This window comes from Equus quagga, chromosome 4, assembly GCF_021613505.1.
Source record: "Equus quagga isolate Etosha38 chromosome 4, UCLA_HA_Equagga_1.0, whole genome shotgun sequence".
Classification (NCBI taxonomy): Eukaryota; Metazoa; Chordata; class Mammalia; order Perissodactyla; family Equidae; genus Equus; species Equus quagga.
In genome coordinates this window covers 3,769,398-3,795,330 of record NC_060270.1, presented here as the reverse complement: position 1 = coordinate 3,795,330, position 25,933 = coordinate 3,769,398, and the positions used below count along the sequence as shown (strand labels likewise).

General features: G+C 44.7%; 1 protein-coding gene across 7 annotated transcripts in view; it reads right to left on the bottom strand.

Annotated features, from left to right (window-relative positions):
• Positions 1-22,847, bottom strand: part of ST3GAL6 (ST3 beta-galactoside alpha-2,3-sialyltransferase 6) — a 59,723-nt gene extending 36,876 nt beyond the window's left edge. For 2 of the 7 annotated variants that reach the window (XR_006888228.1, XM_046658584.1), the window contains exons 1-2: positions 22,626-22,847; positions 3,975-4,172 (exon numbers count right to left, since the gene is read on the bottom strand). The gene's annotated coding sequence lies outside the window, so the exon portion shown is untranslated. Of the gene's footprint in view, positions 1-3,974; positions 4,173-4,281; positions 4,431-22,210; positions 22,528-22,625 lie in introns of those variants that run through there. The other 5 variants (XM_046658576.1, XM_046658579.1, XM_046658581.1 and 2 more) reach the window with 5 other exon arrangements.
• Between the last annotated feature and the right edge of the window lie 3,086 nt (positions 22,848-25,933).

Sequence of the window (25,933 nt, the reverse complement as noted above, 5' to 3'; positions counted from 1 at the left end):
ATGTTTTCAGGGGTCATATAGTAAATGTATGTTTAACTTAATATGAAAATTTTATATTGCATTCTGGTGCCTATTTCTGAACACCAGATTTGCCTCAATCCCTTAGTTAGAAGGAAAAAGCCCCTACCTATAACAATTCTAATTATTGATGCCACTGAATAATACAGATCACTGACAAGGGTAAGAATGGATTAATCTATTAATACTGAGCACTCATTACAAGTGTGTATTCTACTTCAGGATATGGGGAAGAGAGTTCACCACCTGGTGAGGAAGCTAAGCTACACTGTTTCAAAATGAATATGATTATCTGTTGTGAGAAGTAAAGCTAAATATTTTATTTATTCATTTATTTTTTCCCAAGGAAGACCAGCCCTGAGCTAACATCTACTGCCAATCCTCCTCTTTTTGCTGAGGAAGACTGGCCCTGAGCTAACATCCGTGCCCATCTTCCTCTACTTTATATGTGGGACACCTGCCACAGCGTGGCTTGATAAACCGTGCCCAGGTCCATGCCCAGGATCTGAATCGGTGAACCCCAGGCCGCTGAAGCACAGCATGCAAACTTAACTGCTGCACCAGCAGATGGACCCCTAAAGGTAAATATTTTAGACCCCTGGTACTCAAAGTGTGGTCCATGGACCAGTGGTATTGGAATCACCTGGGAAGTTGGTGGAACTGTAGAATCTCATCTCCACCCCAGCCACATTGTCAAATCTGCATTTTAACAAGCCCCCTGGGGATCTGAGTGTTTGAGAAGTACCACCTGAGGAGGTCAGAAGACAGAGGAATTACACCCCACTGAGGGCATCAGGGCTTCACAGTCTTTGAGAGGAACTGGAAGCGCACCCTAAATTCCACTCTGCCCCTTTTAAAAGTCTTTTGGGCTTGACCTTTTAACACTTCCAATCAACAGAATTTTCTCTGAAGAAACTAGTTACACTCTCTTAGAAAATAAGTTGCTTTGAAAAAATTTCCCTCCCCACTCTAGGGGATGTTTGTGGTTTCTCTGTAAATCCCTGGACATTTTCATTCCTACTTTGTTTTCGGTCTAATCCTTCCATTTACTACCAGTATCACTATGATAAGACTGGTACCTGTGAGAGGAACCATCGGACTCCTCTCAGATTACACCCAAAGGAACACACTCCATCCTGCATCGCCTTCTGCGTCACCTAAGTACGACCGAATCACCAGCCAAACCTTTACAACAACGTTTCCAATTATTGCTATTCACAGGTTGGACCCAAGAATGACAGATTTTAGAGGTGGAAAGACCACAGGAGTTCAGGGCATGTAGGCCAAGTAAGGTGCTATGTCACCACACTACCGAAGAGGCAGCCAGGATTTAGGAAAATTTACAAATTTGCCAAAGGTGACCTCACTCATAAGTAGCAGCATCAGGAGCGCGGGAGAACGTCTTCATGAGGCTTTTCCCCCAGCACAATTCAGAGTCATCGTGGTGCACAATGATAACCCACTGCCCTTCATCTTGTTCCCATCCTCTCTGATCTCCACGGTTTCGATTCCTGAGCCACCTGCCTTGGGGGTGCCGCACTGGCCTGGGTCTCACTCCTCTCGCCTCCCTGCCTGTGCTCCTAGGTCTCGTCCTGCTTGGCACACCTAACCACAGGTGTTCTCAAGCCCTTATCTTAATCCTGTTTCCTAAACCCAGGGTCTCGTTACTTCTCAGCTACCAGGAAGGATCACTAATCTTTCTTCCCTTTCAACAAGCCCACATGCTGTACCGGGCATAAAATCCTCAACACCCAGCTCTCCTTTTGTCCCTGCCTGGGGAAAAACCTTCAGTGGCTTCCCACTGTCACCAAATAAACATAAAATCTCTTGGCCTGGCATTTCAGACTTCTATAATCTGGTCCTTCCATCTAACTTCGCATCTTCTTCATGCAGTTTATTCTCCGTATGTGGCAGCACAATTCGGAGTTAAGATTGCTTGCTTGGCCATCAGATACCCCAGGTCTGAGTCTCAGCTCTAGCTCTGACTAGTCATATGACCCTCAACCTCTTTATACCTCAGTTCCCTCCGCTGTAAAATGGGAATAATGATACTACCTAATAGAGTTACTGTAAGTGGTAAATATAAAGCACGTAGAAAGAGGTCTGGCACACGTAAGAACTCCCGAGGTCTAGTTTTACCTCTTCTTTTAAAACTAATGAAGCATCAGCCACCCATACTCCAAGCCCTCACTAACTTCATAACATCCCAGTAAAGATCCTAATGAACTCATGAAATTATGCTAGTAATGGCCTCAAAAAATTAAGCTTCCATTACTGTGCTAGCTAGGATTTCTGCACATTCGTTTTAGCACTTCAGAGGACCTATGATAGCAAGGATTACTCATCTGCTTCTAAATATAAAACCCAAGGCAGTAAAGACAGTAAGTCAGTAGCAAAACTCGTCTTAGAATTAGATCCTGCTTCTGGCTATAGAAGCCACACCTCTTTATACCTTTCATAATAAAACTGCTCTGAGTCTTAAAAACAACCAACCAACCCAGATTTGTAATCAGCATATCAAATTTATGTCTTGAAGCAAGAAATAAAATCTTGAAGTCTACAAATAATCTGAGTTGGCAGACAGGTTTCATCTTACACTCTGATTTGGATCCCTTATAATGTTGAGAAGGATTCAAATACTGTGTTGTAGGCTCAGAAGTGAGCACCGGGGTCAATCAGCAATGTCTAACAAGGTAAGGATTTGTCAGCCGGAGACTGGAGAATGGGGCAGAAGAACAAACACTGCGACACACGGCAAGCAAAATAGCTGGAATTTTCTGAACACTTATGTGACAAAACTGTTCTAAGTCCTTTGATGTATAATTCTTTTAATCCTCAAAACCAACCTTAAAGAAAGGTGCTATTGTCATCCCTATCGTGCGATGAAGACACTGAAGCACAGAGAAATTACAATGTACCCAAGGATACCCAAGTAGTAAGTGGTGGAGCTGGGATTTGAACCCACGCACACACCAGAATCCATGCTCTTCACCAGTATGCTATAAAGACTCAAAATATTTCCATCTTCTTGATGCCAGGAGATGTAAAGATTGACAGGAAAAGCAGTTCCACAAATCACCAAGATGATTATAGCCCAGATTCCATTAAATTAAGATGTCTGAATAATCTCGTGAATAATCTCAGTCATAACAATGAAGAGCTCAGGAGATTCCTAAGGACTAAATGCCAAACCCACTGTGACTGTCCAAATTCGCCAGCACCACTAACGCACAATGTTCTCAGTCAATGTGTCCTTCACAAAACGATGTCCAAACCAAACAGTGAGGTAACAAATTTTCTAGTAGAATAATTGTTCTCTGATGAACTTTAACAAATCAGAAAGACTATGGATTCATGGGTAAAACATGGAGCTAAATCCTGGTGGATGTTTGAGCTCCAGAGCTTTCTCAGAACAAATTTCTAAACTGGTGTCTTAAAATTTATACATTGGAGTTCCAGGAATGGTAAGGAGAATACACTTAAAAATTATACTAAGGTACTTTAATGAAATTATTATTAATCGCAGCATTTAATGGCAGAGATGGAACTAGAGTTAATTCTAGTGAGAAAACAAGGCCCAGAGAGGCCAAGCACCATGCCCAAAGCTACACAGCTTGTTAACAGTAGTTTCTACAATAGTTGTGCAGCACATAATGTTCCAGTTTTAACTTTAGAGTTTTCTTACTCTTTCATTTCCATATTGGTTTAGAACAGTCCCAAAGGAGGCCCACTCAGACTGAGAATAAAAGTAATTTTTAAAATTTCCATAGCTCGACTTTGGGATATGCTGAAGAGTCCTTGATTACATTAATAGTCTCATAGGCCCTCTGGCCACATGTTAAACTAGGAAGAGAGAAACTAACAGGCAGCCGTATGCAAAGAAGGAGAGGGTATTTTAAAGTCACCTGCCAGAGGTGGAAACATTGTATAAGAGCATCTCAAGTGTTCAAACTCACATGTGAGAGGTCTGGGACAATGGCAGTGTTGCTTTGGCTCACCGGCACGTTTAGGAATCTGTTCCCCAAAGGCCCTCTCTTCCTGAAGGTGAAGGAGGTGGTGCGGGAGGCTCAGGAGGCCTTCTGCTAAATCGTTGGGGCCTCTCCCCCAGAAATTATCCAAGACAGAGGGTGGTGCTGGTTTTTCCTTTGCAAGTGCTGAAATAAAACACAAGGAGGGCACATTGATAAGAATGGCTCAGCTACTCATGAAAACTTTTAAGCCGTTAAAGAAATTTTAATGAAAACACTATTTTAATAAACTCACTTCTGACCCCTCCCAAAATGCTTTACAGGATGATGAAATTACCAAAAACAAACAAACAAACAAATCCAACAGCAAAATGGGCAGCACGTATTACATTCCAGTAGTTCATGACTGGTTATCCACAGGGTCCGGCTCAGTCTCCTTGAAAAAAGTAACGCATGCAGCTCAATTAATCCAAGGCAGCTGGGTGACGACAGCACCGGGTCTTACTGTTCATCTTCTCTCCCCACATGCACAGCTTTACCGTGCACTGCGGAGGGGAGAGGAGCTGCTGCTCTGACACCCTCGGAAGAGGAAGGCAGGGCAGGGAGAGAGCAGCATGAGGAGGAGGTCAAGAGAATAAAAATATCCAGCAGAAAGTGAGGGAAAGGAAGCCGGGGCCACCGGAGGGAAGAGGAACTAGCTGGGAAAGTGCTTTGGGCCACTTTCTCAAAAGATGTGGAAAACAACTCAAACTGCTCCTGGTACAGCTTTTTTTACACAAGACTAACCCCGACACAAAAACCTCATGCTCTGTATTTCTTGTGTTAGTAGAAAATGTTATTTTTAAAAAAATTCTTAGGAAACAAATATCAAAAAGCAAAACCCACAAAAATATGGCCAATATTTTATTTCAGAAGCCACTTATGAACTCTAATGTCCTGCAATAAGGAAATAATCATGCTTAATTATTATGGAAATCATATAGTAACATGAAAAAGTATTTAGATTCTACCAAGAGAGATTCTAAAAAGCTGAGGACACTGAGATTATTTCTGTTACATATAGGTGTGTGCAACACATTACTGAAAGGCATTAGAGAAAAATGAAATCAGTTGATGTGCGGAATTGTGGATTACAGGGAATTTTTTCTTAAAAGTTTAAAATTTATAGAGAAACAGAAAATGCTTCTTTTCATCTATTTCTATATGCATTTCACTGTTGTAACGCTAAGACGCATTTGGAAATCAGCAGAGCTGTGCTCTTTAGTGGCTATTATTATAATAGGATTATCCACCATGAGAGGGAATTTTGAACCTAAGGAAATTATGGATAATGATAAATTTGTGCCTCAGAATCATTCTCCCTAAATGTATGGCAAGTACAGCTCCTGGGTGTCTCTCATCTTCTACCGGCTACTATTATTACCAGCTGGAGTAAAGCAGCAATCACACTTTTGAAGTTGGAAGGGTCCTTTAAGATGATCTCATCTGAATGGGTTGGTAAGGAAACCTCAACAATGGCAGACCAGGAGCAGCTGCGGGATGGGTTTAGTTACACCTGGAGAAGCTTAACTGAGGGAGGGAACAAGAGAGCCCATTCTCGTGTTTGAACAGCCTTCCTAGAGAAGGGGCACTGGCCTGCTTCTGAAGGTTACTGGGGTTTAAGCCAAGGCCAGTGATGGCCACAGTCAAGGACTTAGGTGTGAGGTCAGTGCGGAGGAACCTGCTACTATTTAGGTTTCCTAAAGATCATGCAGGTTGCGTTCTTGGCAATGAGTTGCTCCTTACTAAAGATATTCTGCTCTAAAGCCCACTGGAGAGGGATTTGGACAGCACTGCTTATTAAACTTTAACGTCCATTGGCATCGCCTGAGCACCTTGTTAAAAATGTCAGTTCTTGTTCAGTAGCTCTGGGCCTGAGAATCTGCATTTCCAGCAAGCTCACAAGAGATGCCAATGCTGTGGGTCAAGATGGTGGGTCCCGAGTGTCCAGGACGTAGTTTGATTACAAGCATTAGAATGTTATTTCAACCACTGCCTCCCTAAGGGCACAGAGTCTTCTGACCATGACTACAAGGTACTCTCCCACCCTGAGTGGGGAGCGGATGATTAATAAATAGCTTACGTGGTTATGAGCACGGTTTTATGAGTCCACAGATTCAAATTTCCAAAAAAGTTTGTATCTTGGTATCTTGCAGTGCCCCCTACATCATACGATAACTAATTTTGCACAATTCTAAAGAAGAGATGTTTCACTTCCATTAAAAAAAAAGTGATGCTCTTACTCTAAGCTTGGCAAATAATTGAAAGCAAATAAGTGTGTTCTGATGAATGAATGGACGATTGAATGAATAAATATATGCTCGGCATTCAAAATGCAATTATTTGTGGTTTCAGTGTACTACAGTTAACAGAGAAGTAGGATGAGAGGAAATATGGCTATAAAGTAATTTTTCCCAGTGACTGATGTTATAAAATCGTGTCTCCAAAGGTGGGAGGGGGAGTCTCCTGAGGCCCAATTTGTAGTCTTCCTTTTCTTCAATGTAGAGCTTTGCATTATTTTCCTAGCCCTGAATTTCACCTCCCCACCTCCCAACTGGATCATAAAAATTTCCTTCAATGCTTTGAAAGTCCCCGTTTCTTGCCTGTGCATAATTGGCTCTGCTCCCTTACATATGTAAGAACTTTGGGCTTTCAATCAGTTCAAAATCCTATGTGACGTCTTTCCTGGAAAAATATGCTAATATCTGAACACACACAGGCCGTCCTCAAATTTTAAAGCGTTCTTAGGTTTCTCTCCCAGACTAAATGAAATCACAGCAAAGAGGGAACTCATTTCCTGCCTTTTCTCTGACTCTGAAAGTCCCCCTTCCAAAGGGTTTACTGTTTTAGTTTGCTTAAAAGTTGTAGGTAACATTCCATCGGATCTACACAAGCCCTTTCCTCAAACTGCTTATTGCGTCAGTTTGTTCTGAGGGAACGTAGCTTATTCTGCTCCCTGGGAAGTGTCACCTCCTGTTTGATAATCCCTCTGTTGCTGTCTTTAAAAGAAAGAAGTGAGTTAGCTCAGGGGTGAACAATCTGAGGGGCATATATCAAATCTTAAGATTAAGGTGTTGGAAACTGTCCTGCTCTCCACAGCAAACGAAAATATGTGGCGACACTTATATTACAATCCATCAGATGATCCTCTAAGGCCAAATTACAAATATGATGCAAACCTGAATATGGGGTACCTTATAATTATTAATACAAGTAAGCCAATACATGCGATACATATTTTTTATAAAATCATATAACCCTAGATTTACTTCCTAACACTGGTAGGTTAACCCCTTAGGCAAAGTGAGTCAAATTCATTTCCTGATAAAATTAACTCTGAAAATTTTCACCTTCTACTACAACTTTCTTGATTTAGTCAATAAACAATTTCCCATTTGTCCTAGGCACTGAATGTACAGTAGTACAGAAGAAAAACAGTTTACAATCCAGGAAAGAGGCAGAAATTAGCAAGGAGTTCCTAAGAAATGACTAAATTACAATCATGGTATGATTAGAAGTGACCTGGGTGGGGAAGGACAGGGAGCTGCTCTGAAGAATTTAAGAGAGTTCTTAGAGAATTTCTCTGAGAAGGAGTTAACCAGATGAAATAGGGTGGAAAGCATTCCAGGCAGAGGAAACAGCATTTGCAAAGATTCTGAGGTAAGAATGAAAAGAGTGCACTGGAAGAATTGAGGCTGCTGACAGTAGGACGGATGGTGAAAATAATAACAGCTAATCTTTTTTGCATGCCCTCTACAGGCACAAACTCACACAATCCTAACAGCAGCGCTGAGACAAGCACAGTTATCCTAATTCTATAGATAAGGAAACCGAGGTCAAGAAGTTGACTTGTCCAATGTCTCAGAGCTAGAAGGTGTCAAGCCAGGGTCTGGCCTCCAGTCTGCTGCCAGGGTCTCTATTCTCAGTCTATCAGCTGGCATAGCTTCTCAGGAGCCAGGTCAACCTGGAGCTTTCCTTGTGTTCCAGATCATTCTGACAATTTTCATTTTTCACAGAAGGACATCATGAAATACAGACGTATTAGTGTAGCTTTAGTCTCATTTCCAGAGTCTTGATAAAGGTATGGTTCCTGGCTGGAACCTATTTCATTAGGAAACAGTACATGGGAATTTTTTTATTACAAAATTGTAATTTTTTTATTACAAAAATGTTAATAGAAGTTCAAATGTTAATAATAACAAATGCCATGAACCCATTAAGCAAAACAACCGTGTCTTCTAGGGGAATTTTTTAAATGTAGACTTATGTTCCCCACTCTACCCTGTTCTTCTCCCAGAGGCAACCACTATCGTGAACTCTACAGAACGCCAGTCCACTCTTTATTCACACCCATGCACACACATTCACAAACATCGTAGGTTATATGACTGTTTTAAGTGATGTTTAATGTTTACATAATAAATACATAATATTCTGAAATTTGTGCTTTGAGGTCCATCCACATTGCTGCAGAAACGTGTGTTTCATTCTCTTGAACTTCTGTAGAGAATTTTATCCACCAAATGGCACAAAGTTATCCATTTGCTACAAGCAGACATTTAGGTTGTTCTCAGAGAATTGCTTATCTAAATGTCATTTTGGAGCCAAATCTCTTTTTTTCAATCTAGAAAAAACAGTTTTACTAAGACAGTGAATCTTACAAAATGCTAGAAATACTTCAGAATTCAAACTTCACTTTGAAAGAGTTTTTTTCTAAAACATAAATCTTTGATAATTCAAGTTGTATAAAAATACCTAGATATTTAAAATACTATGATTCTGAAAGTTAATAGTATTTTAAATTAGAAAATAAATTCCTAGTTAAGTGAATCTATAGTACTCCTGTTGAAAACATATTGAAGAGAAAGCAGACACAGAGTGAGTCTTGTACAGCCAGTTTCCCTTCCTGATAACCACACGAACTGGGCAGAAAAGTCAGAGGGTTGGAGCAAGTAGATAAACAAACGCAGGTTTCTCTGGAATGCTTTGTTCTGTGCTCTGGCCAGAAAATAAGCCAGGGCACAACCCACAGAAAGATAACAAAATCTCTCTTTAGAATCAAGGGAGTGGGCAGTGCCTACTATGCGCGAGAGGTAACGTTTGAGAAGGCAGACAATGAAACGGAGCAATAAAACACCTAGTCTTTGACTCTGAAGTGTTAGATCTATAAACAGTGTGGTGAAAACAATCATCTGTTTACATTCACAGAAAATTTTAGCTCAAGGACACCGTATCCAGGTTTATTATCAAGTGCAAACTGAAGTCAAGCCCACAAATATGGGAAGACCCATCTACAGGATTCCTATACCTCTAACATTATTTTTTATAAACAAGAATCAGAGAAAACCTCACAAAGCAGACGTTTTAGAATGTGGATAACTGTTTACGAATGGCTGCATTCTTTACACTATAAAAGCACCTAGTCTAGACAACGCGAAGGGAAATCTGAAGAGAGGCATTTCTCCTCGGAAGGAGGGGAAAAGTCTCTTCCAGTAGATTTCTACAGAGGCGGACACATCCCCAAGAAGGCAATCGAAGAAAGGAGTGTGGGTTTCCACTGAGAGAAGTAACTCCACACTGGGGGCCACTATGGAGCTGGACCGTTCGGCCCCATTTCACAAACAACTAGCCAACTGTTGGAGCACATTCCATAGGCAAGCCAAGGAGATATCCCTTCTTCTAGATCCCTGGCTTCCAGCCCAAGAAATCCTCTTGGACCTAGGGAAACCCTCCCAGGCTTCAGGAAGCAGCCCTGAACTCAACGGAAATTTACCCTACCAGGAGTTCAGTGAAAGAACTGGCCAAGCAGATGGAGCAGCTCCATCATCCACTCATCCATCTGTCCATCCATCCATCCTACACAGAAAGGCATTACCCATCTATCAGATGACACAAGATCTCAGGGTGCAGGGACTGTCTGAGCTGAGAGCAGACAGGTACAGAGGCAAGTGCACAGAGCCACACATCGAAATACAGACAATGAAACACACCAAGCATAACCTTTTGCCTCACTCTAACCTCTCAACTACAGGTTCAAAGTACATTATATTATCATTTTCCAATTACACAATATGTATGTTATACAGAATATAGGATTAGCTTAAACATGCAATTTTTTTTTGCATTCTCCCTCAAAGGGAAAAATATATAGTATAAACAGCAGGAAGGAGAAGTTGAAAGAGGTTTAGCAAGAGAATAAGGAATCACATAGAACAGAAACCAAAACTAGGACTACATAAAGCTCACCATAGTGACCGGCAGTAAGCAATGGCTTCTTACGGAAAGCACGGGACAGGTCAGCAGCGCACAGGCCCGCAGCAGCTGCTCCAGCCTACAGACACAGGAGGCTAAGGGACATGGCCACGCAAAGAGCATTTAAGACAAAGCCACCAGTGAGGCCCTCGGTCCCAAAGCAAGGCCACAGGAGAAGAGGGCAGGAAGTGGCCTGAAGCTGTGGAGTCACCCTGGGGACTTCATAACAGTGCGGTCCTTGTGTCTCCTAACACCAGAAACTCAGCCCGGAATAAAACACAGGTGCGTTGTGAGGCAGTTTAAAACCAATCTTTGCTGAAGAAAGAACTCGGTCGTCTCATCTGCTCTGCATAGTTTCTCATTACCAACAGGCCTAATTGTTGGGCTGCTGTTTGATCCGAGGGCTTTTTCATGTTCTCAACTGATCTCTGACATGCCTAAGTACAGCAAAACGAAACCTTTATTCACAACAAGCCATACCATTTGAAAATACGGATTTCATTTAAAAAATAAAGTTTGACTTTTTTTTCCCTGTCAAAGATGATTCTGGACCAGAGGAACTTGGGAAAGCTGCACGGAGGATGTGGCCCCAGTGTGGGTCTTAGAGGATGGGTGAGGATGCCTCAGCAGAGGCCCAGGTGGGCGATGAGGGGACGACTCGGAGGGCTGATGGGCAAGGTCGGTCTGGGATGTGTCAGGAGGCCAAACTGGCTGAGTCTGAAAACGCTAGTGAAGAGCAGTGAAGAAATAAAGAAAAAGCCACAAAATGGTAATGGAACCTCTATCTTCCTACAGGGCACATCACAGATATGGATCAGCCAGGGGCAAGAGAGGGCGCTCTGTGAGCCAGTCCAGATGGGAGCCGCTTGGACAGGGTGTAGCCAGGGCAATTCCAGGACCACCTGGGGATGCAGAGGGAGAGGCCAGGGCAGCAGGCCCCCCGCAGACCCTCTACATTCATTTCCCAGGGCTGCAAGAACAAAGCACCACAAACGGGGGGCCTTACGACAACAGAAGGGTACTGTCTCACAGTCTGGAGGCTAGAAGTCCAGAATCAAGGTGTCGGCAGAGCCCTGCTCCCACGGAAACCTGACACGGAGGATCCTGCCTTGCTTCTTTCTACATTCTGGTGGTTTGCTGGCACTCCTTGGCATTCCTTGGCTTGCAGATGCACCACTCCAGCCCACCATCTTTGCACAGTGTTCTCCCTGTGACCCTGTCTTCACATGGATGCTTCTGATAAGGACACCAGTCATATCGGATGAGAGCCCACCCTACTCCAGCATGACTTCATCTTAATTGATTACATCTGCAATGATGCTATCTCCAAATAACGTCACATCCTGGAGTACTGGGGGTTAGGATTTCAACATATCTTTTTGGGGGACACAATCTAACCTAAAATATCCTTCTTGGGGTGCCCAGTCCTCACCCTTAGCCAGAAGAACTCATGCTCCAGAGCCACTCAGAATACCTGGGTGCTAATTCAAGTTAAAGAGAAACAGAAAACAAAATTACTCTGTGGTGGTGAAAGTCAGAACAGTGGCTACATTTAAGGAGGGACCCATGACTGGGTGGAGCACGTGTGCACTCCTGGGGCAGCAGATACTCTAGTTCTTCATCTGGAGGCAGGTTACACGGGTGTGTTCACTGGGAGAAATGTGTCCAACCACACTTACATGGTTTGTGTAGTCCTCTGCATATCTGACATATTTCCATGAAAACTCCACTTTAAAAGACATTAGAGACGATGGAGCTGTCCAGGAAATAGAGGTCTTGGAATCCTAGGTAGAACCTCAAGGAGGACCACTACCTGGGAGGAGCCGCAATCCAAGAGCTGGCCACTCAGCCCTACTGGTCCAGACCCTTGAGCAGTCAGTTCACCTGAGATGTTCAACTCCTAGGAGGCTGGTGTGTAACTGGAAATGCCAAAGCAATTCACTTATAATGAGAAAAATGGGAATGCCAAGCAGTCTATATATTTGAACTGGCAGATTAGCAAATCCACGAGTGCTAAAAGTTGTTTGATAAGCACAGACCCACATGGAGGGAACATTCCCACCTCAGCTCTGCTGGGAGCATATTAAGACACTTTTGCTTTGCCCTCTGTTTTCCTAGCCTGCATGCAGACCTCTCCCACACATTCCATTTTCAGGCTAATTACATTTCCAGTAAGTTCCAGTGTTTTTCTTTCACCTCTAATTCTTCTCTGGGAATTGCAAGTTCTTGTGGTTAGAGTATTTTGGATCCTATTGCTTAATTTCCAAGCAAGAGAGAGTTAAAAAAAAAGAGAGAGCTAAAATATACTGGACACAACTCAAACTTAGTAGCAAACATATTTTTGGAGTAAAATCGTATAAGATTTTCTAGAATCAAATATAATTCAGACATTCAATGTCCGATATTGCATAAGCTCTGAATAACATATTGACATAATAAACAATGAATGATGCCTTAAAAATGGGAGTGGAGAGGGGAAGGAAGCCAAAATTTAATTGCAAAGCAAACAAAGAAATAAAAATCAAATACTGATCAAAACTTTACATACAAATTATCCAACACATAATTACAGAAGATAAAGCTGAGAACAGAAGCACTTGGCTTTCTAATGTGTAAAATGTCCTAGGGAGGCACCAAAAGCTCCCAGGCTATGAATCTGCAGGGCTTCTCCTGACTGTTTTCCTTGGATGTCTGTCCTGTTGAAGCCCAGCTCTACTCTCAAATTTCATATAGAATCCCAGGCTTTAGAAGTCTCAAGTGATATTTAACATTTCTATGTTTAACACTGGGGCTATTAAAAAATGAAAGCTCTAACATCAATTATGTATTACCATAATTAACGTTTCACATTTTCTTATGAAAACAGCAAATGGAAGAGATGTCTTCCATGCCACAAGTAGAATCCAAGTCCAACTGCAGAAGCAATGGGCAGAATCTGCCTGCTATAAATTGTCCATATGGACCTCCAGCCCCACGTGCGCAGCCTTAGCGGGAGATGTAAACATCTAGGCCATAGATAGAGTCTGATCAAGCTGACACCTAATTCTCTCCTGTGTCGTCATCTGAAATGCTTGACTTTGAACATTATGTTCTAAGAGCAGTTCTCCATCATACTTGAGCTGTTTCACGCCTCAGTGCCTTGATCATGCTGTTCTGCTGCTTGGAGCCCCGCTTAGCCTCCAACCTTCCCCCGACCCCCGGCACACATTAGAATCATCTGTTGAGATTCCGCTCTTCCAGGAGGGCTCCCTTTCTACCACCACCCTGCGTTTGGATGAGGAAAGAAGAGCTCTCAGAAAGGAAGCGCATGGAAAGCTGTTCCAAGAATAGGGATAACTATAACTCTCATATTTTTTAAACTATATTTTAAAAACTCAAACTAAAAGATGTTAAGTTGTTTAATGGACAACTGAAGAGAATATTTTTTGCTTCCTCATCCTAATTCATTCTGAAAAACTCATAGTGCTGTTCAACCAACAAATTTTCATCCCCATCTCCACTAAAAGCCCACGTGCACATGCGCACGCATGCAGACACACACACACGCACACATCCTTCCTCTGTGGCCCCCTATACTATAAATAGCATAGTGCCTGGCACAGGAGAGAGGCCCAAATATGTGTTGCTGTTCACTGAATAATTAAAGAAATACAACATGAGTAGATTAATCGAGTCCAAAGTGAAGTCAGTGCTAAGGAGGAAACAGACTCCAGAAAAGATTAGAGCTAGATACGGTCAAACAGAAAGATTTTCTGGAGAAAGTTAATTTTAACTACATGAAGAAGAAAAGAGCTACGATAATGCTATAATAATAGCGTTATAGCAATAATAGCATCTAACATTGATTAAATGTTTGATATTTGGCAGAAACTCTGCTGAACTATTTATATGTGTTCTCTTTTTAATTATCATAAGAACTGTGATGTGGACATTATTTCAGATTTAGAGATAAGGAAAGTGATGCTCAGAGCAGTTAGGCAACTTGTTCAGAGTCCTGCAGGGGTAAGCCACGAAGCTGGAAACCGAGCACAGGTATCATCTGGCTGGGATGGTGGGATGCCGAGCAGAAGAAGAGAGGACTGAGGACTAAGTGTCGAAAGAATGGATGCTGAAGCCCAGAGGCTGGCAGTGGCTGCAGATGCAACGGGACAGGAAAAAGGAAGTTAGCACGAGAGATGGCAGAAAACTTCAAAACCAGAGAGAAATTCTCTGGATTTTTGAATAGGAGAAAAATTTCCATAATGAAAATCAAGCTTGAGGCAAATTATTATAAAAGGTGCATGGACAAGAATATTGGTGGTCACAGGTGGACAGCTTGGGTAGAAAATTTTTATAAAAATATAATTATACTATTTTATGGTGAAAGCAGAGAGCTCTCCCCACCACATCTGTAAAAAGTTTTTTTGCTATAAGTGGGCGAGATCTGTCCTCCCCAAAATTCAGCATCTGGAAAACAGTGACAGGTACTTCATGATCAGAAAGTAGACATATCTCTTAACATCCTGCTTAGGAAAGAAAACAGTTACTTCCCATCTGTCTGTAGCAAAGTGGGGGTCAAACAAGAGAGATTAGCTAATTTACTTTCACATTGACCTGAAATACTGACTCCAAATATCAGAAGTCTTTTGACAGCAGTGTCCTTTATCTCACAAAGATCATTTACATTCACAACAGAAAGTTCCTCTCACTTTCAGAATCTATCATTTAAGTAAAATTATAACTTTAATCGCCGTTGCTGGAAAGCAGTTGAAAACCCCTTCATGGTTGAAGGCCTGGGTCATCATCCTGTTGCTCTCATCTAAAGGCAACTGGATAACTCATTTTCCAATTTTTAAATGCAGTTTTATAATTTTATATTGCATCTAAGTATTATTATATTATCTATACTTTATATTAACTTTATATTGCCCATAAACAAGAGTCAAGGAATTTTTAAACAATCAATCTGATCTCTTTTTATTCTCTGGCTCTGCGGTAAACAGAGAAAATGTACATGTTCCCTCACCTCTGTCTCCTCTATCCCTTAACTCTTGAAGGACTCTTACATACTAAAGGGTTGTACAGAGCTTAATAAAAGCACTTAATTTAATTTTATTTCATTTATTATATTTTTTAATTATTTTTGTTTTATATTTTATTTTATTATTTTAATAAAAGCAGCACCTTCTGTGGTGCTGGCCTAAACATTTGCAGTAGAACATTTCCTAAAAGGAAACTCCCGCAAGCTGTCAGAAACAGTGGGGCGATAACCTCTCTGAGGACTAGAATCTGATGGGGTTGGGAGAGGGGACTCCGTGAAATCAGCTCAAAGACAAGAAGGCCGTGTTCATAGAGCATCAGGTTCTTGCAGGACAGGAAAATACAAATCTAAAAGGCAGAACGTTTAAATATTTAGAATTTTCAAAATATGAATACAGAATATCTCTATCAACCAAGAGAAAGCCTCTGAAGACTCATTCTTTGTCACTATGCGTCTCAGCCAGAGCTAGGCTGACCTCTCTTCTGCACCCACCCCAGCCCCCTGGGCCAGGCCTGCTCCCCTACTCCTCCAGGTCTGGCACTCTTGCGACAAGAGCTTTCATCCCCAGGCACTTGTTTGTGTCTCAAACCAGGTTAAATGATATCTAATAAAAACCTAAGAAATATCATAATAAGTGTTGGAACTTAAGCAACACAAATCTCTGCCTACTGCAGTGGGTGCAATCATGGAGTAAAGATGTTGCACAATTTAAGTAACTTTTTATAGAGGTTACATTCGTTTATAACATTAGATAAATTTCAAGTGTACGCCATTATATTTCGACTTCTGCGTGTATTACATTGTGTTCCCCACCCAAAGTCTAATTTCCATCCATCGGCGTGCACATGTGCCCCTTCCCCCCCCAGACATTGCACTATTAAAGAGAGAAATGATTTTTTCATTTCTTGACATACTTGTTTCCTCAGTAATATAACCACAAGTCTGACTAGCTCAACTCAAACAATCATAAATTATGATTTAGGAAACTGTACTGACAGCTTACTGTACATGAAAGTGAATTCAAGAATATCCATCTGATGACATTTATGTACCTTTTACTTGTCTCGTTTTTATACAAGGTATTTTACTTCTCAGCAAATGTACACTATAATATTTTTAGGAAAAAAACTTTCCTAAACCAGAGGCTTAATTAACATGCACAAACACACAGGGATGAACTCATCTTTCACCTGGTTTCTCCAGGGGGTAGAGTTGTTGAGATGACAAATGGATAATCCTCACAGTTAGTTGCAAAGATGTTACAGCTGAGCAAACGTATTAACACGGTGGGTTAATCCACGGACACTGAACGAGTCATTTGGCAGATGTTTGCTCCATCTGCAATGTTCTGGACAGCGCACCAGGTACAGAGGACACAGAAGAACAAGATGAGACACAGGCAGTGCCCTCTCAAATAGAAACGTGCTCCAGATCTTATCAAGCAGGAAGAAACAGGCACAAAAAACCGAAAGCGAGTTATTTAGTTACATTAAGTGTAAGTTAATAAATGAGCAGGGCATCTGGCTAAAGAATCTCAAAAACAATTTTCTCTCTAAGGAGTGTACCTGGCCTCCCCAGAGAGTACCGAGCTGCCCTGAAATCAAAGGATACCTGATAAAAACAGTCCGTTTCAGATAAACCGGCGCTACCAGGAGATATCAACTTGGACCTAAGCTTGCAAGATTCAAGCGCTACTTGAAGACTGCCAAGATCCTCCACAGCACCAACAGAAATGAAATTTCTAATATGACAAGCGACCTACACATTTCCGCTGAAACCCACTCTAACGAGAGCACGAGCTCCCACAGCAGCCTGCACAGACGCAGGCTGGGAGAGGGAGCCAGAGCTCAGAGAGGCGAGGCCTCTGTGTTACTGAGAATGTTGCCTCTTGCGATGATCCTTATCTTGCAAAAGATACCAACTGTGATCGATTTGACTAGATAACTAATTTTTCCTGTCTGGTTTCAGATACCACCAGCTAATCCAGAGACTTCTTAGAGACAACTAGATATTCATTCTGCAGAGAGGCTGAGACATCGGGGCTGGTGATGGAGAGTTTTCTGTATGAAGCTGAGTCTAAGTGAGAACATGGATTTATTTCAGAGGATGAGAGAAGCACTGTCCAGGGTTCTCTGAGCCCTGCTTCTCTGTTGCCCTGGCCCAGGACCAGGAAGAGGAAACTGGGGATGGCCAAGTAATGGGGAGAAGAAAAACCAACTGAGAGTGAAAATGTGTGTGAGAGAGAGAAAGAGAGAGACAAACAGGAAAGCTCATTGCCCACTCGGTGAAGACTGAGTTAGTCTTTAACTCTCCAATGGCATCCCATTCTAATTAAAACACAGTTCCAACTCCTTTCTAAGCCTTGAAGGCTTCACCAATGCTGTCGCCCGCCTGCCTGCCTGCCTCACCAGCTCCACCTCCTCCTCTCTCCCCCGCTGCAATCTTCTTCGGCTCTAAGTCCTCCAAACACTCCCAATTCATTCCTGCCTCAGGGCCTTTGCAGTCACTGTTCTCTCTGCCTAGAATGCTCCTCTTTTTGCTCTTCGCTTGACAGGCTCCTTCTCATCATTCCCATCTTGGTTCAAATATCACCTCCTTAGAATGTTCCTCAAAAAACTAAAAATAAACCTACCGTATGATCCAGGAATACCACTTCTGAGTATTTGGCCGAGGAAAATGAAAACAATAATTTGAAAAGATATAGTCACCCCTGTGTTCACTGCAGAAATATCTACAATAGCCAAGATATGGAAGCCACTAAGTATCCACCAGTAGATGAATGGAGAAAGAAGATGTGGTGTATGTATACCATGGAATATTACTCAGCCATAAAAAAGGATGAAATCCTTCCATTTTGACAACATGGATGGATCTAGAGGGTATTATGCTAACTGAAATAATGCAGACAGAGAAAGAAGAATACCCTATGATTTCACTTATATGTGGAATCTAAAAAACACAACAAATGAACAAACAAAACAGAAAGAGACTTACAGATACAGAGAACAAAGTGGTGGTCACCAGAGAAGAGGGAGTGGGAAGAAGGGGGAAACAGATGAAGGGAATAAGAGGGACAGACTTACAGCCATGAAATAAATGAGTCCTGGGGATGTAAGGTACAGCCTAGGGAATACAGTCAACAATATCATAGCACCTTTATATAACGACAGATGGCAGCTAGTCTTATCAGGGTGATCATTTTGTAACACAAATAAATGTTGAATCACTACATCATACACCTGAAACTAATACAATATTGCATGTCAACTATATTCAATACAAAATCACCTCCTCAGAGAAGCCCTCTGGGTCCTCTAGAGAGGCTTCCCTCAGCCCCTCTTTAGCACACCCCCACGCTGGACTGTCTTTGTAACATTCATTCTATCTTCATTTATTTGTCTTGTTTATTGACTCCATTTTCCACAAAAACATAAGCTCTATAAGAGCAGGGGCTCTGTCTGTTTTGTTCAACGCTGCATGCCCCACCCCCACCCCGCCCCAGCACCTAGAACATCTCCTGTTACATGGTGAATACTCGGTAAATATTGGTTGAATCTCAGGTCCCACCTTAAAGACGACCACACAGAAAGTCACCCCAGATCCACCGCAAAACCACTCTCTGCTCCTTCGTTGCCCCCACCTGCAGCACCATGACCGTGACCCACAGCCGTGCTTCCACAACCTGAGGAAGGTGGGAGGGACCCTGATCCCCGGATGGAATCTCCAGCTCCTTGCCATCTCGTCATCTGGAGGTCTCATTCTCCTCATCTCCATTCCCAACCAGATAAAAAGTAAATCGACATTCAAAGAATCCTCACAGACCAGCATCACATGCTTCTGGACAAAATAACGCCAACTGAGCATTTGTCTTAGGTGTAATGAGGAAAAGAGAAAACGGGGAAGAAGAGAACCTTTCCACTCAGCTTTTCAGTGCTTATGACAACATAATTTCCTCAGGGTTGGGTGCTTTCCACCCTCTCTTCCCAGTGGACCAGGAAGAGGAAAGCCCCTGGTCAGAAGCCGAAGGTTGTGGCAGGAAACAGCAAGCTGGCCATTCCCCCTGGGTGACCAAAAGCTCTTCAAGAAGAAGAAATATGGACACGGGGAAGAGACTCAGACCCGACTGCTCCTTACTCTTTTACCCTCACAACCCCACTCCCAGAATCTCATCCCTTCTTAGTCCGGCCATACGGCAGCCAAGTTCCTCAGCAGGTCGGAGACACTAGTGCTGATTCAGTGCTGGGGAGCCACCCCCAGGAGAAGAAACTCCTGCTACCCCACCATGGTGAGGGAACGGTGCTCCTGACACCTGATATGGAACCATAAATACAGTTTCCTACTGAGACGCTGTGATGTCCAAGGTATCCACTCTATTCCATACACCAAGCTCACTCCAAATCAAACACATTGCTAGTTTTAACCCATAAAGCTTCACTTAGAACCCGAGATGTGTGCTGTTACCCACCGTAGTCGGGATGGATAGGAGAGAGGTTACTTCCAGCTGTTAGTTAGGGTGGGGACAGAGCCCTGGGAAGACTTCTTCCAGGCAAGAAGGATGAGTAGGAACTTCAGTAAAAACATATTCAGGATGAAAAGAACTTTTGGAACACAACCCATTGGAGATAACATAACCTCGTGGATTTGGCCAGACACAGCACAGCTAAGTGGCACGTCAGAGACATGGAGAAGATAGAAGATACCTAACTGGTGAAAGTCTGAAGCTGTCAGAAAGAAAAGCAGACAAAGTACACAGACTCCCTGTTCAGAAGCCCAGCCTGAGGGGCAATTAGGAAAGCATATGATGATCAAGGGATATATAAGTTGAGCATGTGCAAGGGAAAGGAGAAAGATAAGCACAAGGAATAGAAGAATCTGTGAGGAATGTGTGCTACGGTGGCCTCCTGGGGTGGTATAAGACACCAGGGAAGCAGACCCTCACATGATCCATTCTAAGTCATGTAACCTAGAGCAGTCTCACTTTTCTAAATTATAAAGTGAGGCTAAACATTCCTGTCTGATAGGGTTGTTGGGAATATTTAATAAACTAGCACACGTGAACACACTGGGGAGCAGAGTGGCTGCCACAGGACCTTCGTGCTTCCTCACCTCCTTGATAAGTATCACCTAGAACACATGTTAGATCACTGGATGGAATCGTAACTTCCACGGAAGCCCCTTGGTAATCTGCATGGTTAGCAGATGATGCTTATCAGAGAGAGAGAGAGGAAGCATGGCATTATTTCACTTCTCTCCCATAACATTCTAAATGATGTGGAACACAGAAATACCTCCAACAGAAGGAAATGGCTGCCACAAAGAATGAGAAAACTTGAGAATTACAATTTTCACAAAAGACAGACTGAAGTTTTTTCATGCTATGTCTTTTAATGGCACTTTCTGAGACTCAAAGATTTTTCACTGATTTAGAGCACAACAACAAATTGAATATTTCCAACATCTCTACTGACACGTAGTGAAAAGAGCAGTCTCATTTTCCTCCACCGTTTTAACAAGACAGCGTGCCATCAGGGACTGTGACATTCAGGGACTATGGTAAAACATTGCCCTAGGGAACCCACTGGCAAGGGATGGGGACCTCCTCTCCTCTTCCACATGAAGCCAGATCAGGGTAATACAAAGTTTCTAGAAAAGTTCTCTCCTTACAAACCAAAGTTGCCACTACGTATTTAAAGTGTTTCCGAGGCAATTAGTCTTATTCAGAGACAACAAACTAGATAATCTAAGCGTGTCTCTTCGGCAGGTCTTGGTAGGAAAAGCGGTCCTTGGTGAGACGAAAACGAAGCAACACAATCCGATTTACAAATGTTAAATCAGCATGCCTGCAGACGGAAAATAACCTGGCAGCCTGATCAGCTCTTCCAAATATTTAACCTCTCCGTGTAAATAAAAACAGTTTCAAGATCCGCAGCTGGGAGAGGAAGCTTGAAGACCAGAAAGTGAAATATGCAACTAGCCAAGTGGAGGCGGCCGTTTATCGTAGACCCGAGGAGCAGTGTGGACACGGGCGGGGGCCCCCAGGCGCGGGGGTCACCCGCAAAGACTCCCTGACCGTGCCGGAGGACCCTCCTAACGCACGTGTGCCTCTGGGTTTAGAGTCTGCGGCCGGTGTGGCCGGGCTACGCGGGCGCCCATCCTCACTCCCACGCAGTCTTTCAATACTCCCTCTGAACAGAGACCCCCCGATCCGCCCTCCCCGGCCCTCCTACTCAAGATCCTCAAGGAAGGAGCTTTGGGGTTTTTTTTAGTTTCTGGAGATGGTAGTTTATACATTTTCTTTTAAGCCAAATAGCACACAAGAAGCTGGCTGAGCTCGCAGGGAAGCTCCGCAGCCAGCGGCCTTGGCGTGACCCGTTGGTGCCCCCTCATCCCGACCGCTCAGGGCACGCCACACCGCAGGTCCTGCCGCCGCCCCCACCTCCACTCCCACCCCCTGGTGCTTGTTTGTTAGATCTGATCCTACCGTGGCGGGAAGAAGGGTTTCTCCGAAATTTTCCCAAGGTAGAAGACGAGAACCTTCCAGATCCCTCGCCCTTGCTCTCCCAGACCCTTTTACGAGAAGACAATAGAGCGAGGAGCCCGTCACTCCTCGGCCCCTCCAGCGCCCCAGCTCCCCGGAGATCAGAGCAAAGCGGGTGCCCGAGCCGGGTCCCCGGTTCCCGGCGCCCCTCGCCCTCCGCGGGCTGGCGCGGGGGTCCCGCTCCGCCGTCTGCTGCCTCCACCCCCAGCCCGGGGGGCCGAGCACGCGCAACGCCCGTGGGGCTGGAGGGTGCGCGGAGGGGCGGCCAGCCCGGCGGGCCCCACCCCGACCCAGCGCAGGGGCCGCGCGGCACGGACCCCAGGCCGCCCCGACCAGGGCCGGGCACTCGGTGCCCCCGCACCCCACCCGCCTCACCCTGCAAGGCGAAGCCGCGGGGCAGGGGTGCCGCAGGCCGGGCGCGAAGCCCGCAGGGGCGCCGGCTCCGCGCTCCGCTCGCCGCGCTCCGGCCGCTGCTCTCCCGCGGCGCCGCAGCCTCGGGCCGGCGGAAACCGGAGGACGGGGCGCGGGCCGGGCCGGCGCGGGCGCGACTCGGTGTCCCGGAGCTGGCGGGCGCAGGGTGCGCAGCGCCGCCCGAAATCCGAGGCGCCCGGGACCGGCCCCAGGCGACTGCGCCGAGCGCCCCCGGGGCCGCGGGAGGCTCCTCCTGCCGCCGGCGGCGCGGATGCGCGGGGGCCGCGCCGCCCCGGAGCCCGCCGAGGAAGGCGCAGCGCGCGGGGAGGCCGGGGGCTCCGGTCCGGGGCGGGGGCAGGAGCAGGAGCGCAGCCCCTACCTTTGGGGCTGGGCGGACTCCAGCCGCGCGCCCTCCCGGGGCGGCCGGGACAGGAAAATCACCACGAGGGGCGGGCCGGGCAGAGGCGGCGGGTGGCTTCAGGACAAGGTGGGAGGATCGAGTTGCACAGCCAAGAAGACACTCCCATCCCGCCCGGTCTGGTTGGAAAAGTGCAGGGGCGAAAGTGAGGGGCAGGCGGCCGGTCTCCCCTGCCCCGCAGGGCTGGCGGCAGAAGTAAACACATTCGCTGGGCGCTGCGGGGACTCCTGTGACACGAGGCGGGGCCTCCTGTGACATGAGGCGGCGCGGGCGGATGGTCCCTAGCAGAAATGGAGGAGTGTTCAGAGAGCTCCCCATTTCCTGGGCTCTGCCTTTCAAGGACAAATGCGTTAGAGGTTTTTATCTTTTGGAGGGAATGTTATTTTAGAAGAAGGAAGGTGGGACGTGTATTTTTTTTCTTGTTGAAGTCGCTTTCCCTTGAGAAAAGCATATATTAGTAATGTCTCCATACTTGGATGGCTCTGAATACTTTTTAGATTTCAGTGTTTGTGAAATAATTCATTGTCTAGCAACCTTCAGTGAATGGCTCCAGCCCTTGGGCTGCCAGCATCATGATCACATGCCAATCAAGTGACCCAGAGAGAAGAGCCACGGCCTTGGCTGTGCTCACAGCGGCCGGGGGGTCACACTGAAACCAAGGCCTTCCCCTGTGGCGGCCCTTCTTGTATTTGTGACAGTTTGAACAACAGCCCTGGGAGGCAGCAGTGGCTGTTCTCCCAGCTTTACTAATCAACAAAACCCAGAGGGTGCAGAAAATTTCTAGCCTTTTCCCTCTCTACAAGTTGCTGTTGAAGTAACCCTGACAGAGGGTTTTAAAGCTGGCTCCTAGGACTTCAGAGTAGTGAAAGATGCTTAGGGAATTTGTCCATCTGGGCCAATTTTTCTTGAGGTTACTTTGTGCTTTTAGTTTCCCCTAAGTTCCTTATTATCCTTCTCCCGTTCACGGTCTTCAGAATTAGACCAGTGGTACAGTGCACCCCCTCTGGCTTTCCCGGGATTTTTGGAACTGCAAAGTCACGTGCTAAGGGGAGAAGCCACCCAGTGTTCTTAGGTGACTTTCTGCTGCTTCATGCTCAGTGTGGCCAAGAAGACACTGTTCACCCTAACCTGGTTCCAATTCCGCCTCCTCCAGGGGCCTGCTGTGTGACCTTGCGCAAGTGACTTCACCTCAGCGTACTTCATTTTTGTCACCTGGAAAGTGAGATAATACAACATATCTTCAGGCCTGTTGGGAGGATTAAAATGGATGATGACGAAGAATTCTCAGGGCAGTGCTTGTCACAAAAACCATCAATTCAGGAAGTGAGAATGTTAACTAGCAGTCGTTGCCACCGGGAATCACCTACCCTCCATGCAGCATATCTGTTCCTCTCACCCATCCTGCAAGCCAGAATGATTGCACCCTAAATATAAGGAAACAGAAGCAGGAAGTTAAGCAATGTGCCCAAGGTCATACGGCCCAGACTGGAGCCATGATGCAAATGAAAGCACCTGGGACCTAAACCAGCTTGCTTTCCAGGATATCACCCCACTAGGTAACTATCTGGGGCAGGGGCTTTTCACCTGTGTAACATTAATTGCTTTAAAACGCAGGATACATTATCCTATGGGCACACGATTGCAACTATGTAAAAATGTTGAATTCCTGTGGAAGGTGGTAAAAAATGAAGCAAAATTGAGCATGGGATTACAGAGTGTTAGCCTCTCTGGGACAGTGTTTTTGATCATTGTTTAGGGGAAATGTTTTCACGACGTAAGCCTATTTGACTCAGCCTGTTTGTGGATGTATTCTAATAAGGTGGGGGGAGGAGGGCCAGGAAGGAGGAGACAGCCCTTGGAACACGCAGAGGCTTTAAAGGCCCCTGAAATCGCAGTATCTAGGCAGTGTACATACACGGCTGGCCCTGTGTGCTAGGTTTGGTTTTCTTTTGTGGATGGTGCAATCTCTTTGAATTAGAATGACATTGTTTCATGCAATGTGGTCTGCATACCCAAGGACAGGCAAGAGCCAGGTTCCCCACCTGGGGCCCTGGGGCCTTTCAGCACCTGTGGACTCGCTGTCCAGAGTAAGGGTAAAGTACTATTTCTTCCTCACCCCCAGTGCAGCTGCCTTCCCGATTTTCGTGTCCTGTCCAAGCACAGGCCTTCTTGGCATGATGGACATGCGACTGTCTACTTCATGCAGGGGAGAGCTACTCCCAGGGGTGTGCTCTCAGCAGGCCAGTCACGTCAGATCAGAGGAGGTGAACCCCAGGACTGGAGATAGCCATATAGTGACAAGAGGCCCCTTTCTTACAATATCCTCTTATAAATTGTGAATAAATAGAAGTTTTCTTTCCTTAACATTTCTCAAGGCTGGGGTTTTTCAGTTTTAGACAATATCTGGCATAAGACTGGGCTTGACCAAGCTAATCCTTTTTACGTACTGTTGTTCTTCCAGCTCTAGGGGAGGAGATCCTGCTAACACCCTCTTGTAGCTGTCTCGGGGTTTTATCTCCTATAAGCAATTGTTTAAAGAACATGTACATCCCAAAAAGAATAAGCCACAGAACATAAGCAGTCTAAATCCTAACTGAGAGCCATGACTCTGCCCACAGTGTGGGAAAACTATTGCAAAAGACAGTTTAGATCTTTCAAGCAGAGCCCTAACTTTTCCAGCATCTCCAGTGCAATGCAGGGTCCCAGCTACATATTTGCATAGGTAGGTAACCATTGTGTTGATTTTCCCCCAGGACTGTGAGTGCGAGAAAAAGGTGTTCTTTCTGATAGCTTGAACTTTTTATAATGTGCATAAGTAAGTTTTGTAATTTTTTAAAAAGATGCAAACAGATTTTTATGTGTTTGGCAAGAGGGAGTAAAAAATCCAAAGTGAAAATGCTTCCGTGTTTAGCACAAATTTGAACTCTCTGACTTGGTGAGCCCCTACCTGTGCACTTTTCATCCTATATAATGCACTTTTTTTTAAGATTTTTATTTTTCCTTTTGTTTCTCCCCAAAGCCCTCCAGTACATAGTTGTGCATTGTTAGTTGTGAGTCCTTCTAGTTGTGGCATGTGGGATGTCGCCTCAGCATGGCTTGATCAGCGGTGCCATGTCCGCGCCCAGGATCCAATTGGCAAAACCCTGGGCTGTCGAAGCAGAGCGCGCAAACTTAACCACTCAGCCACAGGGCCAGCCCCACATTTTTTTTTTTTTTTTTCCCCAATCAATAGAGACCAAGGTAGAAATATCAAGTCAAAACAAAACAAA